The sequence below is a fragment of the Mastigoproctus giganteus genome, chromosome 6 (assembly GCF_048544385.1).
Source record: "Mastigoproctus giganteus isolate SK-2022 chromosome 6, ASM4854438v1, whole genome shotgun sequence".
Classification (NCBI taxonomy): Eukaryota; Metazoa; Arthropoda; class Arachnida; order Uropygi; family Thelyphonidae; genus Mastigoproctus; species Mastigoproctus giganteus.
Window position 1 is genome coordinate 201,263,463 of NC_143580.1, and position 13,744 is coordinate 201,277,206.

A 13,744-nucleotide genomic window follows, 5' to 3' on the forward strand; every position below is an offset into this window, starting at 1 on the left:
CTAAAGCTATTTATTTGTAGTGAACTAATTTGTAGTAAATTAATTTATTACATAGATATAGATAAGATATACACAAATTTATTCTAGACTCAAAATCTAATACTATGGTAAAAATAAAATTTATTTAAAGTGCTGTCTTATATGGTTTTTCCCCATAGAATTTATTTATTTATTTTATTATTTATATATTTATTTTTTATAAAATAAATATATATAAATATATAACAGGGATAAGGAGGTGATTATCCCCTTGTTTAAGGCAATGGTCAGGTCACACCTTGAGTACTGTATACAGGTCTGGAGGCCTCATTTTAAGAAGGATGTAGAGCTGCTGGAACAAGTACAGAGAATGGCAACAAGATTAGTGAATGGAACAAAGGATTGTTCTTACGAAGAAAGGCTTAAGTTTTGCAAATTAGTGTCTGGAGACTAGGCACCTGCGAGGTGATCTGATTGAGGTGTATAAGGCCTTGAATGCTTTGAGCATGCTCAATGCTGATGGGATCCTTCTTCTTGCTCAGAATAATTGTCTGAGAGGGCATAAATTCAAATTGAGGAAACTCAGTTGTAGGATAGATGTACGGAAATTTGCCTTTAGCCGGCAGGTGGTTGATTGCTGGAACAAACTTCCAGCTGTCATTGTAGAAGTTGATAGTTTAAATAGACTCAAGGCAGAACTAGCAAACATTTGGAGTGAGTGGATAGGTGAAATGAGAAGAGTTTTTTTTTTTTTTTTTTTTTTGCCTGTTGCTGTATAAGCTTGCTTTCTTTCGTCATATACCTTGCTAATGCTAATATGTTGCTAATAGTTAAAGCAGTCTGACAGAAACATGTACTTTCCTCCAAATACAGTTGTAATGTCTGAAATCCAGACTTCTCAAAATTCAAGAATGGATAAAGGAAAAAAGGAATCAGTAGCATGGCTGTCTACATTATTGTTTCCTTTTATCCATTAGGCCACCAATCAAAATTTGGAAATAAGAAACTTGGATCATGAATTTACTGATATCGTCACCTACAAAATTACTCTGGTAATATTTCATTAAAAAATAAGGAGAAAAAATAAACAAGAACAAATAAACCCATTAGAAATGTTTTAAATGAACAAGATGACACTTTATACTTTTCTTCTTTGGAATAAAAGTAAAAGCTTTTAGATCCCTCAAACTTTGTGTGATTGACACCGAATACTTTTCCACTGCCCTGGCAGCGACTGGAAAGTTTTCAGTGACTATTAGAACACCTTCAATTGCCTTGAAATCAGTAAATAAATAATTTTTTTTTTTTTTTTTTTTTTTTTTTTTTGTCCTCGCTTTTTCCCATATGGAGTCAGCGTTTTTATTGTTTTGGCATGAAATTTTTGCGGCTGGATGCCTTTCCTGACGCCAACCCTCACCCTATCCGGGCTGGGGATATGTAGTGGTCATTCCCTGACCTTTCTGTATTTGGTGGTCACGGGCTCAAACCCCGGTCTAATCAAGAAGCGTGTGCTACGCACTACTGCTCCTGCCCACCTGGCTATGGAGGTGCCAAATAAATAAATAAATAAATTTATAAGTCAATAAATCAAATAAATAAAGAAAGAAAATAAATACTTCACTTCAGTGAACTAATGTGGAGTCCGGATAATAATCTTTCTGTGCGTAATGTAAGCGTAAATTTATTTGCCAAACTTGAGATAGGAAACAAGACAGTTTTCAGAGTTTGTCAGTTTTCTGAATGGTACTTGTACGGTATTGTTGGCTGCTAGTGCTCTAAAATATTAGATGAAAGCGGAAGTCATAAACAGAATTCTCGATAGCTGTGTTTAAATATCATTAATATAGTATACACATGCCTTTTGTACTAAAATATTGAATAGATATACAGTATGTAATCAGAAAGACAAAAGTAAAGTAATGAATGTGGCTGTAATAAAAAAACATCTGGGAAAAATCTTGCCCTGCGCTGTCATGCAAATTACATTCTGTAGCTTTTTTTTCCCATGCAATATAAATAATACAGCCTAGAGGTGGTACTCTCCCTCACTTTAAAAAGCAGTAAAGATTAACTAATATAAAAACTAATAAAAATTATTATCAATAAATATTAATTTTAAAGCAAATAAATATAGAAAGCAGTAAAGATTAACTAATATAAAAACTAATAAAAATTATTATCAATTAATATTAATTTTAAAGCAAATAAATATACAACTGACAACTCTAACTGTGTTGCCTACAAAATCAAAGTTCAAAAATATGAACCAAAACACTGCACTCCCTCGTTAATAATTTAGTAAAGACCGCCTTTACAACAATTATTAAGACAACAATTATTAAAGAGCAATGGGAGAAGAGTACAGAGAAATGTCATAATACAACTCTCATAATACAACTCTCTCTAAGTGTTTTTACAGTGATGTACAACCATGTTGTACATCACTGTAAATGTGGTTGTACCATCAGCGATGGTACAACCATGTTTATAAGCAAATGCCATTTTTCAAAAAGATAAATAAATGAATAATAAATAAATTTTATTTACTTATGGCAGTTGAAAATGCTGGTTGCCAACAATAAATGTACTTTTATTTTTATTTTTTTTAAATTTATTTATTGTACTAGGTGGTCCCAGTCAGCTTTCCTGGTGTCCCTGCCACTTTTTACTTATCGTACAGATAATTACAATTCCTCCATTATAACATATTGAAGTTTCCACTTCATGTGCCTGCTCCATTATAGGGTATTAGAAGCCTACAGTTCATGTCATGTGAGTTTAAAAATAGCTAGTGAGAAAGGCCTTGCACTAGCCCTCTTGAATCATTTCACCTGTCTTCTTCTGTCATGTTTGCCACAGCTGAAGAGACATTCCACATGCATCTGTTTCACTTACGAAAAATTGGAATGTGCCATGAAAGTATCCAGTGCAGTGCATGGAAATGCAGGGATCATCTTTTTCCATGTTGCTCTCACACTAGAACGTCGTTTCACTGTGAACGATAGCTTCATTCGTGTAGTTTCACAGGGTAAGTTACCCACTATTAATTTAAATGGTACCACACATCCTGTGCTTACCCTGACTGCCAAATCTCCATTGGACTATTTAGCCGATCCACTTGACCACATTTTTACACAGCTGGTTTTATCAGGATTGTACTTATTCCATTTGCAGCAGGACTTGTTGTCTCTTGAAAACATGTACTGCAAAATTTTGGAAAGCACCAAAGTCTGTCTTCATCTTCAATAGAAGAGCCTCACATCCAGAAGTCAGTGTTTGCATGCTGGGTATTCCATAAATCAAATCCTTTCATAGACTCTGGTACTCATTGCGCATATACAAAAGATGTACCTAATCTTCTTTTTCTCCACAAGTGCAAAATGAATGTGCTGAAATACTAATTCATTTAATTTTCCAAAAAAGGACGCATGTCCTGTAAGCAGGAATGTTGAATAGAGATTTGGTTGAAACCAACTTGGTTTCAACCAAAGATGGTTTCAAAGATGGTTTTAAGGATGCATTGCAGGATCATCTAGACAAGACTGCTGGCAATAATTCAGACACAGCATGGGTTTGTAAAGGGAAAGTCTTGTCTGACAAATCTGATTGGTTATTATGATGTGGTTACAAAGCAATTAGATGCAAAAAATAATTTTGATTTCATATATTTGGATTTCAGGAAAGCTTTTGACACTGTTGCGCATGGAAGACTATTATACAAATTGGAGCAGAATGGTATTAAGGGTAAGTTGCTACAATGGATAAAAGGATCGTTGAGTGGGAGAAGACACAGGGTGGTAATCAATGGACACTGCTCTTTGTGGACTAATATTATTAGTGGAGTCCCACAGGGTTCAGTGTTGGGTCCACTGTTGTTTTGTATATTTATCAATGATATTGATGAAGGTATATCAGGCTTAGTGTCGAATTTGCAGATGATACAAAGGTTGACAGGGTTGTTAATGACAGCAATGGCAGTGTGCTACTGCAACAGGATCTAGATAATTTGGGCAGATGGGCTAAGAAGTGGCAACTGAAGTTTAACCTTGACAAATGCAAAGTACTGCATATGGGTAGAAGTAACCCGAAAGAAAAGTACCAACTGTGTGGTACTACACTTAAGGTGGTAGAAAATGAAAAAGACCTGGGAGTAATTGTGCAGTCAAATAAGAAGTTTTCTGAGCAATGCAGACAGGCTGCCAGGGTAAGTCATGGGGTTTTGTCAATGATATATAGGAATTTTGCTAGCAGGGAAAAGGAGGTGATTGTCCCTCTGTATAAGGCAATGGTCAGACCACGCCTTGAGTACTGCGTACAGGTCTGGAGGCCTCAGGAAGGATGTAGATTTGCTTGAGTGTGTACAGAGAAGGGCAACAAGATTGGTGAGGGGAATGAAGGGATCCTCTTATGAAGAGAGGCTTAAGTTCTGTAAATTGCAGTGGCTGGAGACTAGGCACCTGCACAGTAATCTGATTGAGGTGTATAAGGCCTTGAATGGGTTGAGTACGCTAAATTCTGATGGGATCCTTCCATTTGTTCAGATTACGAACCTAAGGGGGCATAAATTCAAATTAAGAAAAGACAGATGTAGACTAGATGTGCAGAAATTTGCCTTTAGCCAGCGGGTGGTTAATTGCTGGAACAAACTTCCATCTGTCGTTGTAGGAGTTGATAGGTTGAATAAATTTAAGGAGGAACTGGACAGGCATTTGCAGGGAATGGTGTGATTTTTTTTTTTTTTTTTTTGGCTGATGCTGCATAAGCTCATGCGCTTGCCTTCTTTCATCACATGCCACTACTACTACTACCCTTCCCAAACTGCTTAATGCTTGAAAGAAATTTTTGGTTATTAAACCCTTGGTACAGTTGTTCCATCTGTCTTGCCACCAGTCAATAAGAAGAGTCCACAATCGTTTCCTCTTCTCATTATAACCATCGTCACAATGAATTTCAATTGATATCTGCTCATATGGCTGTCTATGCCACAGATAGAAGCATGTTGATTTGAATACTAAGACCTGATCCAGTGGCAGCTGTCCTGTTATCACCTGCAAGACCTCATTTGACACAGTTCTACAGGCCATAATGAGATGTAATAACATTACCTGTTGAATCGAAAATATTTTCATAATGTTTGCCTTTTGCAATGCACAATCTAGCCAGATATGTGCACCATAGCTGGCAATTGGCAAGAAGATACAGTCATAAAATAGATTCAGTGCCTCGCCTTTTACCCCCCCCACTCCTTCCTAGTGACACGCCCAGTCATACCATCAAATGTACAAATTTTCTCAGCAATGTAATTGATATGTGGGACAAACAGTAACTGTCTATCAATCTGAATTGTGAGAAGGCAATAAAATCCTAGGTATTTTATTGCCTTCTCACACTGCAGATTGGCTCCATCTATTTGGCATTGTGGATTTCTTGTAATAGACAGTATCACAGTTTTGCTCTTTTCTGTTGAACCACAGGCCTGTGCAATTTACACCACGTACTCAGCTCTGACAAAATGAAGTGTGATCACTCCTCTAATTTAGGCCTCGAATCACCATTCACCAGCAAAGCTAAGTCATTAGCATACACAATCATAACAATGTTGTCATAGTCCAGTTTCAAACAATCATTTAAGACTAAATTCCACGTGACTGACCCTTCGTGGGCAGCTTCTTACAACTTGTCTGGCAATACCCCAACATGCTGATTTAACTGTAACTGTTCTGTTGCAGAAGTAATCTTTTATAACAGAGTAGATCTGTGGTTGCATTTTGCGTGACATAATACCATAAGGTCACTGCCAGTCAATGCTATCAAATGTTCCAGTGAAATCTACAAAGATACCTAGACAATATTTTGATCTGCACCAGTGTACAGATCCCACCAACTTTCCCAGTGCATCATTAGTCCCTTTCCCTGCCATAAACCCATATTGTTTTTCAAACCACTCACAGTTTTCTCAAATGATTTCCATAATTTTATCTGCTAGCAATCTTTCATAAACCTTCCCTAGTCCACTCAGTAATGCAATAGGACGATATGAATCTGCCTGTTCAGTTTCAATGCTGATTTCAGCAGAAGTTTTAAAAGTGTTTCCTTCCATGGTGGCAGAAATACTCCATCTCTAAGATGTGTTAAAAATGCTTAGCAGGTGCTCTGGTATCAATTTCAGACTGTTTTATGAGCTCTCCCTCAATGAGGTCTATTCCTGGGCATTTGTTGCTCTTGATACTTTTTCTACTGCAGTATCAAACTCATTCATCTGGAAGCTGCGCTCTTCCCCACTCACTGCCTCTGTAACTTTCATTAAGTAGTTTCATTTCCAAATAGTTATTTCCACTGTCATCAGGATCCCCAATTGCTTTTATGTCCCTCACCAAATTATCTAGAATCATCAGTCATTTTCAATGCACTGCAGGATGAAGGCCTCTCCAGCAACTTTCCAGTTCCCTCTGTTTTGTGCAATGGCCATCCATTTACTACCCATGAACTCATGAATTTCATCTGTCCACCTCTGTTGTCTTCCAGGTTTCCTCTTAGCTCCTCTTGGGAACCATTCTGTTATTTTCTTAGTCCATCTGTCATCATGTTTTCGAGCTATGTGTCCTGCCCAAGACCATTTCAGTTCTTTAGTTTTGATAAGAATGTCCTTTATTTGTGTTTGCTGCCTAATCCTTGTATTTTTCTTATCAAACAGTCTGATTCCTAATATAATTCGTTCATTCTTCGCTGTGTAGTTTGCAACTTCTCTTACATTCTTTTGGTGAGTGCCCAAGTTTCACTTCCATAAGTCATGGTAGGGAGTATACATTGGTTCATTATTTTGCATTTCAGACAAATTGGGATATTGCTCCTCAGTATGTGACTATATTTCCTGAATGCTATTCATCCAAAATTTATTCTTCTCTTGACTTCCAGCCATTTATCATTATTACAGCTAATGACTTGCCCAAGATAAGTATATGAATCCACCTTTTCAATTACTGTTCCTTCAAAGATTATATCCTTTTTTCTGTAGCGTACTTGTTTATCATTACTTTTGTTTTAGTCATATTCATTTTTAGTCCGAAATCCTTACTAACTCTGCATAACTGATTAAGATTTTCCCCTAGTTCTTTGGGATCGTGGCTTATGATCTGCAAATCGTAATTGCAACGTCGTCTGCAAATCGTAAATGGTTTAGGCGCTCTCCAGTCACATTGACTCCTCTCTGAGACCAGACAACCTTCTGAAAGCTTCAAGGGCAGCAGTAAAGAACTTCAGAAATATTGTGTCTCCTTGTCAATCTCCTTTTTCAATTTTAAATATGCTACTGTCTTTGTCTAGTCTAATAAAGGAGGTAGCATCCTCATATATTTTCTTCAAAATCATAATGTATGGAGTGTCTATGCATTGCCTTCCAATGCCTGAAACATTCTCTTATGCTGTATGGAGTCAAATACCTTTTCGTAATCCACAAATGCCATTTCCATTTTAACCTCCATTCGCCGAATCTGCTACCGAGGCCATAGCCTATCTGCGGTGATGTCAGAAAATGGGATTTTCCTAACTTTTAGAATTCAAAATTTTGTTAATTAATAAATAAATAAATAACCCAACAATAAAGAATTCCTATCTTGGCCACTTAGCCTCATGCAAGGAGAATCAACTTTAAGATTTTATATCCATTGATCCTAATTGGATGAGTTGACGTCCCTGCCACTGGGAGGCGTGCCACTACTACCCAGCAGTCTAAATCTTCTCTTAGAAACTTCCGCAACATACTTATTAAAATAAGTAAATAACCTTTTATCAGTGAACATGACATGGAGTCTCTCTTTCTCCAGATAACCAATTGATAGTTCCAATTCCATTCTCAAGTCAACATAATAATTGCAGTCAAGCATAACATGCTCAGATGTTTCAAGCTCTCCACATTTACACAACCCATTTTCTTTGAGACCAAGCTGAAAGAGTCTCAATACCAATCCATGTCCAGTTAACAAAAACGTAGAACAAAGACCAAACTGTTGCCACATCTTTCTTTTAACATCAATTATATTAATTCTGGGCAAAAACATAAAGGTCTGTCGTCCTTTTTCCGATGTTTCCCATTCCGTTTGCCATCTAATTTTTACTTCTTCTAAAACTCTATTCTTTTCATTTTTTACATCTGCTCTTGTATAAATTTTTTCTGGTTCTGGACAAGTTCTTATTCTTACTATTGTCTTCCTGATGTTTCGCTTAGTAAGATATCCGACTCCAGCTATTAGTACTACATACTGGACTGGCAACCTACCTGATATTACCTGCAAGGCTTCTGTGGACACCGTCCAACATGCCCGAGTAATCCCTAGTAATGCAAATCTTTGTGCTTGTACTAGGTGTTTTTGAATAACCTTATTCCCAATTCTATGAACCCAAGCCCCGGCAGCATAACACATTATAGGTGAAAATAAACAATCATATAACAGATTGAGGCCTCTACCTTTTATACCCCAATCTCTTCTAATCACCCTCCGGAGCTTGGCATATAAGGTTTTAATTTTAACTTTTAAATACTTAACATGTTCTGTAAAGAACAAACGTTCTTCAATCATTAAGCCAAGATATTTTGTTACTTGTGCATATCGAACGGCACCCCCCATCAGCCGTACAGTAGGAGCTCTATTCATGCTTAGTCTTCCCTTGAGCAACATCTGAACCGTCTTTTCCTTTGAAACCTGTTTGTTTCCTTATCCATATTTCTAATGTTCTCAAAGCTTCTTCTGCTTTACTTTCTATGGAAGATCTGGAATTTCCTTGAACCATCATTACCAAATCGTCAGCATAGGCTATTTTTGTGACACCAGCCATTTCTTCATTTAAATATTCATCAAAGACCATGTTCCACGCAAAGGGGCCTATCACCGAGCCTTGTGGACATCCTTTAATAACTTTCCTAATTATCTCTGTATATCTTGTTTTAACTACTACTTCCCTATTGGAAAAGTAGCTTCTAAATACCTTATATAATTTTGTTGTACATACTTCTTTAATTCTAGACATGATGCCTCCCCAGCATAAGTGGTCAAAAGCACCTTTAAAGTCAATAAATATACCTAAACAATACCGTTCCTCACTGTCCTCCACCGCCTGAAGCAATCTATATACCGCATCTTCAGTTGATGAGTCTTTCTTAAAACCATATTGGTTTTGTGATGACATATTTCTTGAATCATACCTCATCATAAGACGGTTCATACATAGTCTTTCATATATCTTGCCCAAAACAGAGAGGAGAGCAATTGGACGATATGTGCCAGTTTCGTTAAGCATACGATCTGTCCTTTTTATAAGTAATTTTATCTGTGCTCTCTTCCACTCATCCAGAAAGGCACCCTCTTCTAAACATCGATTATACAGATTTAAATACAACTCTGGAGCCATTTGAAAAGATCTTTTCATAACCAATACTTCTATTTTATCTAGGCCCGGCGATCTACCATCCTTCGCCTGGCCCATGGCCATTGTCAATTCTTTTAACGTAAACTGTTCTTCTGGTGTCACAATAAAATTCTGACCATCTATTTCTAATTCACTGACTTCTTCATTTTCATCTGGAAACAGATCGTCCAATATCCTGTTCACTGATTCTTCCCAAGTTAGAGTTTGACTATTTTCATTGCCAATAGTGCTCATTATTTCTGATAGGCTTCTTTTATTAGTTAATAATTTAAAAATAGAATTCCATGGATCCCTAGATCCTTGTCTGCTCACATATTCCCTCCACTTATTCTGTTTAGCTTTACAGATAGCTGTAACATATTCTTTACGACAAGCTTTATACATATTTTTATACACCTCACACAAATTTAAGTCTCCATTTCTTCTTACAGCCTGGAACTTTCTTCTTAAACAAAAAGTCTCTCTCCTTTTTTCAGATAATTCAGTGCTCCACCAAAATACCGGCCTATCAACCTTATACCTTTTCTTCATACTACTAGAACATGCATCTTTTAAAATAACAGTTAATTGTTTAACATAATCATTTGATGTCAGGCCCACCCAATTTATTTCATTGATACTACTCAAAAACACCTGCTCAAACTTTGGCCACCTTGCAGTTTTATCCATAAATCTATCAATATCATTCAATATTCTCACTGAATCATTTATAACACAGGAGAAAGAGATGCTGTTATGATCACTAGTGGTATGATGTTCTATCACTTTCCAATTTCTAATATTATCCACAATAGAGGTAGTCGCCAAAGTTAAATCAATATATGACTGTCCATGTACCGTAGAATAAGTAGGAGCATGTCCTGTCACATTTAACACCTCCATACCTGAGGCAGCAATGAATTCCTCCAGCATCACTCCTCTTTCATCGGATACATCACTACCCCATAGTGGAGAACAAGCATTAGAGTCCAAGGCAACCACTACATTACAAGAGCCAACTAATTCAAATAATTTATCTAAATACTTTATATGTTGTTCCATTCCTTCTGATGGCTGACAATATATTGTAACAACATACAACTTGCCACATTTCCCTATAATTTCACAACAAACATGTTTCTCATCACACAAGGATAACACTTGTGTTACAACTACTTCGGGATCTCTAATTACTATGGCCGCCATTGGATTATCACCTTTAGAAACAATTCTATATCTAATAGGATAACCTACTACTTTACCTTTAATTACATATGGCTCCTGCAAGAGGGCCACCGAGAAATCTTCACATTCCATTATATGATTTATTTGCAACGCAACTGCCTTAGCTCTTTGTGCATTTATTTGCAAAATTTTAATATGCTTATCCATAATTAATTTTCCTTTTATGAATATCTAAGGCCCTTTGATACTCAATACATTTTTTATCCACGGCAGCATGAGCAGTCTCTTCATTCTTCCCTTTACAATTACAACACTCAGGCTGTTTCCCTCTATTTGGACAATCTTTAAACAAATGTTGTTTGGAACAGTGACCACACCGCATCTCTCTCCTACAATACTTTGCTACGTGGCCAAAAGCAAGGCATTTATAACATTGAGTAATTGAGTACAGTAATACCCCGAAGTTACGCGATAGGTGGGTCCGACGAAAATCGCGTAAGTCGAATTCGCGTAAGTCAAGGTACAACTTTGCATATAAATACATATTAATTTTGCTTAATTGGGACCAAGGACTAACAAAAACACTAGTTTAGAAGAAAAATATTAATAAAATTGCAGTTCTTTATACATATTAATACAAAATATGTATTAAAAAAAAACAAATGATTTACGTAAAAAAGTTATTTCGATGTCGATGGCTTCATAAAATCTAAGAAGGCGCTGTGTCTGACGACACAGCGCCTTCTTTTTTTCACGCAGAATTTCTTCGTAGCAAGCTAATAATTTTTTTATTCCTTGCTTTGTAACTATAACGCGTTCTTCGTTGGAGTCTATGTTTTCTAAAATTTTTAAGCCCTTTACAATCGAGCCCTTTTCAATTTTCAACCTGTCAAGTTTGCAATTGTCATGTGCTTTTCGCCGTTGCTTCATTTAGGCCTGTAGCACGTGCAATATCACATAGTCTTTCATTTCGCTCAAAGCGTTTCACAATTTCATATTTTTTCTCTATTGACAGAGGCGGACTGGTCAGTGTGATTTTGGCCATAAACCGTAGTATGAGGCCACTATAAATTTTCCCGGGTAAGAATTTTTGATCCAGTCCGCCTCTGTTTATCGATAATTGCTTTTCTTTTTCTCTCTGAATCTGCAGTGTCTTCACCAGGACGCTTCCTTTTCACACCTTTTAATTAAGTATTTTACTCATTTTTAGGGAATAAAGCACAATTACAAAACGAGGAGGCATGCTTGATACGCATAAACAAAGCTGCGTGCATGTAGCAACTGAATAAACAACACCATAAAGGCAGAGATACATTATTAACACCTCACATTTCTAGGAGTTACTACCATAAAACAATAAAAATCCAGTTGCGTTTCTGCTAGTGAAATCTGTTATAAACTGGTAGCAAACTCGATCTAATTGCATTTGCGATTATACCGATAGCTGGAATTGTGTTGATTTTTACGTTATTATGGTGAAATGTGTTTCCCCTTCACTGATATAAAAAACATAAAAGCAGCAAAGTTGAATTTTGTTCATCTTTCGCTCTCATTCTCCGCCGTCGCACCGTATATCGATAACATATGAAAAACGACCTTGAAGATAGTGGGCGGCAGCGTTGCCAAACGAAAAAATCAAGAACCGCGTAACTCCGAGTTCGCGTAAGTCGGGGTAGCATAAGTCGGGATATTACTGTATATCTCTTTAAATTTGTAGGCCATCCATCTCACAAATAATCTTACTCTATCCTTAACATTATTCCATAATATAGGAGATAACTGTAAAATCCAATTATTCAACTGCGTATTCCTCTTCTTATTTACAGTTAAAATCTCAATATTTTCTTTAAACTTCTTTTCACTTATATCACAATCTTTAAAGTTTTTCACCCACAATTGCTGCAAAAGTTCTTCTTTCTCTACATCTTTTTCCACATCAAATAATACAATTCTAGGATATACAGGTTTAGGCACAATATACTTCAATCCTAAGTCCTGAATTTTGGAACACGATTTCAACTTTATCGAATCATCATTTGTTTCAGCTTCTACCAGGACTCCCCTATCTCTTATTGGTTTTAAGTTCTGAACTTTAAGGTTTGATAACATCGGCCTTATTTCTTTTAAGATATCCACTTTAACATCTTCGCTCGTTTTATGTTTATCTGTCGTTGCTTTAATAATCATAACCTTTGACACTGTATCTTCAAGTTTATTTTTCACAATAGTAGAATAACTTTGTTTTTCCTGCTTTCTTTTTACTTTCTCTTTCAATAAGACATTCTCAAGATACACTTCTTGCGCCTTTTGTTCCAATTTATCCCATTTTTCCAAAATAATTCTTATCACAGCAATAGGAACTTTACTTTGCTCATTCCACAAAAATGAGCTCAATTCACTCCTTATTTCTCTAACATAATCAAAACCTTCCATACTCGGCCGTTCACTTACACTATTTTTTCGTTTTCTCTTCTTATGTTTTTCACCATCACTTAATTCTTGTTTATCTTCCACTTTTTTAGACTTTTTACTTTTACTTCCTTTTTGCAAGGATTGGGAAGTACCTGGTAATGATGTTGATCTTGTCTTTACTGGTGTTCTCTGTAAAGTTTTTCCAATAAAAATGTCCTGTTCCACTAGTTCCTGGGCTGAAGAAAAAATTTCTTTTGTCAAATCTTGTCATTCACCTTCAGTAATAACATTCACAACTGGCTGTATTTCTTGGTCATCCATCCTTATCAAATCCTCTTCACTTGAAGAGGCAGAAGAGGAAGACATAATGTATAATATAAAACTCTATATTTACAATTAAAAACTGAAATCTAACAACAGAAGTCAGTAACTATTTACAAATATACAATCAATGTAAGCAAACAAGGAGCCACAATCCACTTGTCAAAATGGAATATTAAAATTGCACTTAGAAAATCTATTCAACAAATGCTTCTAAAACACTTTACCCAAGTTTAACGGGCAAAGGTCCCAGAGGATCGACTCACGAATTTGTGCCAATAAGGCAAACTGTGCCAAAGGGCATGGAAATGCTCACAATTTAACTAAGAGCACGGAAATGCTCTAACACACCTCAAAAGGAGGAAAATTTAAATGCCCCCCTCTTGAGAAAATTTATTAACGAGACCTTCGTCCCCTTTGATCTGTCTGGCTCAACTTCGCCAGG